This window comes from Pygocentrus nattereri, chromosome 11 (genome assembly GCF_015220715.1).
Source record: "Pygocentrus nattereri isolate fPygNat1 chromosome 11, fPygNat1.pri, whole genome shotgun sequence".
NCBI classification, from domain to species: Eukaryota; Metazoa; Chordata; class Actinopteri; order Characiformes; family Serrasalmidae; genus Pygocentrus; species Pygocentrus nattereri.
Window position 1 is genome coordinate 730,001 of NC_051221.1, and position 6,014 is coordinate 736,014.

The following is a 6,014-nucleotide window of genomic DNA, read 5'->3' on the forward strand; positions in this document are numbered from 1 at the left end:
TGCACTACATAGTACAGCTGGAAGCTAGTGCACTACATAGTACAGCAGGGAGCTAGTGCGCTACATAGTACTGCAGGGAGCTAGTGCACTACATAGTACAGCAGGGAGCTAGTGCACTACATAGTACAGCAGGGAGCTAGTGCACTACATAGTACAGCTGGAAGCTAGTGCACTACATAGTACAGCAGGGAGCTAGTGCACTACATAGTACAGCTGGAAGCTAGTGCACTACATAGTACAGCTGGAAGCTAGTGCACTACATAGTACAGCAGGGAGCTAGTGCGCTACATAGTACAGCAGGAAGCTTGTGCACTACACAGTACAGCACGGAGCTAGTGCACTACATAGTATAGCAGGAAGCTAGTGCACTACATAGTACAGCAGGGAGCTAGTGCACTACATAGTACAGATGGAAGCTAGTGCACTACATAGTACAGCAGGGAGCTAGAGCACTACATAGTACAGCAGGGAGCTAGTGCACTACATAGTACAGCAGGGAGCTAGTGCACTACATAGTACAGCAGGGAGCTAGTGCACTACATAATACAGCAGGGAGCTAGTGCACTACATAGTACAGCAGGGAGCTAGTGCACTACATAGTACAGCAGGGAGCTAGTGCACTACATAGTACAGCAGGGAGCTAGTGCACTACATAGTACAGCTGGAAGCTAGTGCACTACATAGTACAGCAGGGAGCTAGTGCACTACATATTACAGTACATAGTAAGTACTGTGTAGGGCTCTATTTAGTGCACTAGCTAAGTACTGTGAGCTAATGGATCTGCAGAACGTCTGGAGGTTGGAGACAGAACGTAAGGTGTGGGGTTATGCAGGTTCTGCAGGTTATGTATTGTTGATGCTGGTGAGGGAAAGATGACTAAAGGATGCTGTAAGTGAATCTGATGGTTATGATAATTAGCGGTTGTCATGGTAATTCGTTTCTGATGATACGGTATCTGGTACTGCTTTATTTTACAGTCCCTAAAGTTCAGAATATTACCCAGGTAAGTGTGACGTGCAGTCTTCAAAGTACTAGATAATTATATGGGGTATTATGACAGTAAAGCAGTCTAACTAAATCACACTGAAATCCCCATCAGGTTCCAAACAGAATGAGGTACAAACTCCACTGCACTGTGTAGTTACTGTGAGTAACCCATTGCAGGTGGTTCTTAGACGTAAAAAGACAGTAGAATCATAAAGTACAGAGTTGTATACAGTCAGTGTTTGTTTATGTGCTACGAGCTGACCTGATTCGGTTTAATATCTAGAACATTTTAGTCTTTCTATTTTGTATGTTACCCTAAATAATTTTATAGTACATTGGAGATTGCACTTCATAATGACTTAGTTCATATCTAGAACCTGTTGGGCATTTCAGAGTAAAGTAGTTAGACTGTCTCAGAACACACAATCATGTAACCCTAAATAATTATCTAGTACTTTGGAGTGTGTACCCCATGCTTACTCAATTTTTATCTAGAACCTGTTGGGCATTTCAGTGTAATATAATTAGACTGTCTCAGACCTCACAATCATGTAACCCAAAATAATTATCTAGTACTTTGGAGTGTGTACCCCATGCTTACTCAGTTCATATCTAGAACATGGTGGAATTTCAGTGTGATCTAAAAGAAGTGTCTTAAAACTAGCCATCATGTTACCCAAATAACTATTTAGTATTTTTGAGTGTGTACCTCATGTTTGCCCAATTAATATCTAGAACGTGTTGGCCATTTTATTATAATTTAGTCAGACTGTCTCAGAACCTAGGATTAGCCAAATAATTATCTAGTGCTTTGTAGTTTGTACTTTAAGTTTACTCCATTCATATCTAGAACCTGTTGGCATTTCAGTGTACTTTATGTAAACTGTCTCAGAACTTACCATCATGTTATCCAAAATACTTATCTAGTACTTTGGAATTTTAACCTCAGTTTCACTTAGTTATATCTAGAACTCTGTTCTAGATATTAGGCATTACAGTGAAATTTATTTATACTGTCTCAGAACTAAGCCTCATGTAACCCCAAAAAATTATCTAGTATGTTGGAGTTTGTATCTCACACTAAGCTAATATCTAGAACCTGTTTGGCATTTCAGTGTAATTTCGTTAATTTGTCTCAACACTTGCCATAATATTACCAAAATAACTACCTAGTAGATAATTACCATTGCAGTTTGTACCTCACGTTCACCTAGTTAAATATCTAGAACTGAAGTGACTGTAACAGAAAGCCATGCTCAGTTTTATTGTCTGTTGCGAGTTAAAAGCGTATGAATGCTGATCTCTTGGGTTTAGAATGTGAATTAAATCATACATTAAATTATTTTACTGTCAAACAGTGTATTGTTATTGCAGGTACAGCATCAAAACATAACATCACAAAAAAATTCACATCTGTTTAATTAATGTCAATCACATTAATACGGTTCTCTGTACTGTCTGAAGATATCAGCTTGATTTTAATTACCAAATAAAGCACACAGGAAACTGTACGGGACTGTGTGAGTGACAGTTTCTCATTAGACTGAATGAATAACCGACTCTAAATGTAGGGATTGTGATATAAACCGAGTCCGTTCTACAGTTTCTCATTAGACTGAATGAATAACCGACTCTAAATGTAGGTATTGTGATATAAACCGAGTCCGTTCTACAGTTTCTCATTAGACTGAATGAATAACCGACTCTAAATGTAGGTATTGTGATATAAACCGAGTCCGTTCTACAGTTTCTCGTTAGGCTGAATGAATAACCGGCTCTAAATGTAGGTATTGTGATATAAACCGAGTCCGTTCTACAGTTTCTCATTAGGCTGAATGAATAACCGACTCTAAATGTAGGTATTGTGATATAAACCGAGTCCGTTCTACAGTTTCTCATTAGACTGAATGAATAACCAGCTCTAAATGTAGGTATTGTGATATAAACCGAGTCCGTTCTACAGTTTCTCATTAGGCTGAATGAATAACCGACTCTAAATGTAGGTATTGTGATATAAACCGAGTCTGTTCTACAGTTTCTCATTAGGCTGAATGAATAACCGACTCTAAATGTAGGTATTGTGATATAAACCGAGTCTGTTCTACAGTTTCTCATTAGACTGAATGAATAACCGACTCTAAATGTAGGTATTGTGATATAAACCGAGTCCGTTCTACAGTTTCTCATTAGGCTGAATGAATAACCAGCTCTAAATGTAGGTATTGTGATATAAACCGAGTCCGTTCTACAGTTTCTCATTAGGCTGAATGAATAACCGACTCTAAATGTAGGTATTGTGATATAAACCGAGTCCGTTCTACAGTTTCTCATTAGGCTGAATGAATAACCGACTCTAAATGTAGGTATTGTGATATAAACCGAGTCCGTTCTACAGTTTCTCATTAGGCTGAATGAATAACCGACTCTAAATGTAGGTATTGTGATATAAACCGAGTCCGTTCTACAGTTTCTCATTAGACTGAATGAATAACCGACTCTAAATGTAGGTATTGTGATATAAACCGAGTCCGTTCTACAGTTTCTCATTAGACTGAATGAATAACCGATTCTAAATTTAGGTATTGTCACATTAACACTGTGTGACTTTTCCAAACCACTAAGTCAGAGAATTCTTCTAAAATGCATTAAAAGTCTGTGGACTTCCCCATTAAGACCAGTTCCCCTGTCTGTGTGTGATCACTGACCGTATGAACTCCTCTGAGGAGGTTATGTAAGCGTCCTGCGGTGTTTGTATGGGGTCAGTGAAGCAGAATATGCGGCTCGTATGGTCTGATGTTCTTATGCTTATAGCCGACTGCACAGTCTGAATACAGAGAGTCACTGAGAGTCACTGAAGAGCTTTTACAGGAGTGGACACCTCGGCTGACCACAGCCGTTTCACAGAGTCCGTGGGGAGTTGTCTTATCTTCCTGCTCGTATTCAGGACCATGGCATATTTATTAAATATTCAAGGTTGAACCCTCTGGAGTCCTCAGACTCGCTCGTGCCTCAAATTCTCTGTCTCTGTATCTGTGTCTGTGTCTTCGTGATGAACCAGCTCACAAATCCAGTTCAAACGCTTCCTGAATCTGTAGAGCCGCCATGTCCATTCCATCTCATCAGGAGACTCGCATCCAGAGTTCTGAGCGTGTGAAGAGGGGCTGAGATACACATCATCTTTCGCTTAGTGGTTAGCTTTCATTTGGTGGTTAGCTTTTACTTGGTGGTTAGCTTTCGCTTGGTGGTTAGCTTTCGCTTGGTGGTTAGCTTTCATTTGGTGGTTAGCTTTTGCTTGGTGGTTAGCTTTTACTTGGTGGTTAGCTTTCGCTTGGTGGTTAGCTTTTACTTGGTGGTTAGCTTTTACTTGGTCGTTAGCTTTCATTTGGTGGTTAGCTTTTACTTGGTGGTTAGCTTTCGCTTGGTGGTTAGCTTTCATTTGGTGGTTAGCTTTTGCTTGGTGGTTAGCTTTCATTTGGTGGTTAGCTTTTGCTTGGTGGTTAGCTTTTACTTGGTGGTTAGCTTTCGCTTGGTGGTTAGCTTTTACTTGGTGGTTAGCTTTTACTTGGTCGTTAGCTTTCATTTGGTGGTTAGCTTTTACTTGGTGGTTAGCTTTCGCTTGGTGGTTAGCTTTCGCTTGGTGGTTAGCTTTCATTTGGTGGTTAGCTTTCGCTTGGTGGTTAGCTTTCGCTTGGTGGTTAGCTTTTACTTGGTGGTTAGCTTTCGCTTGGTCGTTAGCTTTCATTTGGTGGTTAGCTTTCATTTGGTGGTTAGCTTTTGCTTGGTGGTTAGCTTTTACTTGGTGGTCAGCTTTTACTTGGTCGTTAGCTTTCATTTGGTGGTTAGCTTTTGCTTGGTGGTTAGCTTTTACTTGGTGCTTAGCTTTCGCTTGGTGGTTAGCTTTCACTTGGTGGTTAGCTTTCGCTTGGTGGTTAGCTTTTACTTGGTGGTTAGCTTTCGCTTGGTCGTAGCTTTCATTTGGTGGTTAGCTTTTGCTTGGTGGTTAGCTTTTACTTGGTGGTTAGCTTTCATTTGGTGGTTAGCTTTTACTTGGTGGTTAGCTTTCGCTTGGTGGTTAGCTTTCGCTTGGTGGTTAGCTTTCATTTGGTGGTTAGCTTTTGCTTGGTGGTTAGCTTTTACTTGGTGGTTAGCTTTCGCTTGGTGGTTAGCTTTTACTTGGTGGTTAGCTTTTACTTGGTCGTTAGCTTTCATTTGGTGGTTAGCTTTTACTTGGTGGTTAGCTTTCGCTTGGTGGTTAGCTTTCATTTGGTGGTTAGCTTTTGCTTGGTGGTTAGCTTTCATTTGGTGGTTAGCTTTTGCTTGGTGGTTAGCTTTTACTTGGTGGTTAGCTTTCGCTTGGTGGTTAGCTTTTACTTGGTGGTTAGCTTTTACTTGGTCGTTAGCTTTCATTTGGTGGTTAGCTTTTACTTGGTGGTTAGCTTTCGCTTGGTGGTTAGCTTTCGCTTGGTGGTTAGCTTTCATTTGGTGGTTAGCTTTCGCTTGGTGGTTAGCTTTCGCTTAGTGGTTAGCTTTTACTTGGTGGTTAGCTTTCGCTTGGTCGTTAGCTTTCATTTGGTGGTTAGCTTTCATTTGGTGGTTAGCTTTTGCTTGGTGGTTAGCTTTTACTTGGTGGTCAGCTTTTACTTGGTCGTTAGCTTTCATTTGGTGGTTAGCTTTTGCTTGGTGGTTAGCTTTTACTTGGTGCTTAGCTTTCGCTTGGTGGTTAGCTTTCACTTGGTGGTTAGCTTTCGCTTGGTGGTTAGCTTTTACTTGGTGGTTAGCTTTCGCTTGGTCGTAGCTTTCATTTGGTGGTTAGCTTTTGCTTGGTGGTTAGCTTTTACTTGGTGGTTAGCTTTTACTTAGTGGTTAGCTTTTACTTAGTGGTTAGCTTTCATTTGGTGGTTAGCTTTTGCTTGGTGGTTATAGCTTTTACTTGGTGGTTAGCTTTAACTTAGTGGTTAGCTTTTACTAAGTGGTTAGCTTTCGCTTGGTGCTTAGCTTTTACTTGGTGGTCAGCTTTTACTTGGTC

General features: G+C 40.5%; 1 protein-coding gene across 1 annotated transcript in view; it reads right to left on the reverse strand.

The window, feature by feature from the left end:
• ctss1 (cathepsin S, ortholog 1) overlaps nt 1–6,014 on the reverse strand; it is a 34,016-nt gene that overhangs the window by 25,224 nt on the left and 2,778 nt on the right. The gene's annotated exons all lie outside the window — the stretch shown is intronic.